Below are 559 nucleotides of genomic sequence, written 5' to 3'. Positions count from 1 at the left end.
ACGCTTTCATGCTTGTGAATGAAGTATAACGGAATTTCGTTTTACCGAACTAGAAATGAAACTTTATTGATGTGTTCATATGTCTTAAGTTTCCCATACTGAGGTCGGTTAAGTTTCTCGATCTATTTTTCTCCGTAAAGGATAGAGAATCCGTTTCAGTGCAGTTACAACATTGGTCATTAAAAAGAAGAAGACGTATCAGAGAAGATTATTTACTCTCCAAGATATCCTTCTACGTACGAGGATTGAAAAAAACAGACTGAGAAGCAGCCAAACCTAGTATAAAGATTGACCATTCCCTTATTCTTGCTCAATTGTTAGTTGATTTTCGATATCAAATAGACTATTCAGCGAAGAGTATATTTAACTTGTGTAACTTGCGATACGAAAAGATTGTGAGTGTTATGTGTTTAAACAATTATTGTATTTTCCATTAAATGTAGTTTATTTTATACTAAATGGTCTAAACATGTACAATCTGGTATTTAATGTGTGTTTAATTTCATTTTCATAGAAAAATGTATTTTTCTTCATATTTTTTGAAAATGATAATTCGAAA

General features: G+C 30.8%; 1 protein-coding gene across 2 annotated transcripts in view; it reads left to right on the top strand.

Annotated features, from left to right (window-relative positions):
• Nucleotides 1-245: 245 nt before the first annotated feature.
• The window catches only part of LOC117172190, a 111,403-nt gene continuing 111,089 nt past the window's right edge, over nucleotides 246-559 (top strand). For both annotated transcript variants that reach the window (XM_033360027.1, XM_033360026.1), the window contains exon 1: nucleotides 246-395. The gene's annotated coding sequence lies outside the window, so the exon portion shown is untranslated. The remainder of the gene's footprint in view (nucleotides 396-559) is intronic.

The sequence above is a fragment of the Belonocnema kinseyi genome, chromosome 4, assembly GCF_010883055.1.
Source record: "Belonocnema kinseyi isolate 2016_QV_RU_SX_M_011 chromosome 4, B_treatae_v1, whole genome shotgun sequence".
NCBI lineage: Eukaryota > Metazoa > Arthropoda > Insecta > Hymenoptera > Cynipidae > Belonocnema > Belonocnema kinseyi.
The sequence above is the reverse complement of the archived record's forward strand: the minus strand, read 5'-3'. Positions and strand labels throughout refer to the sequence as shown.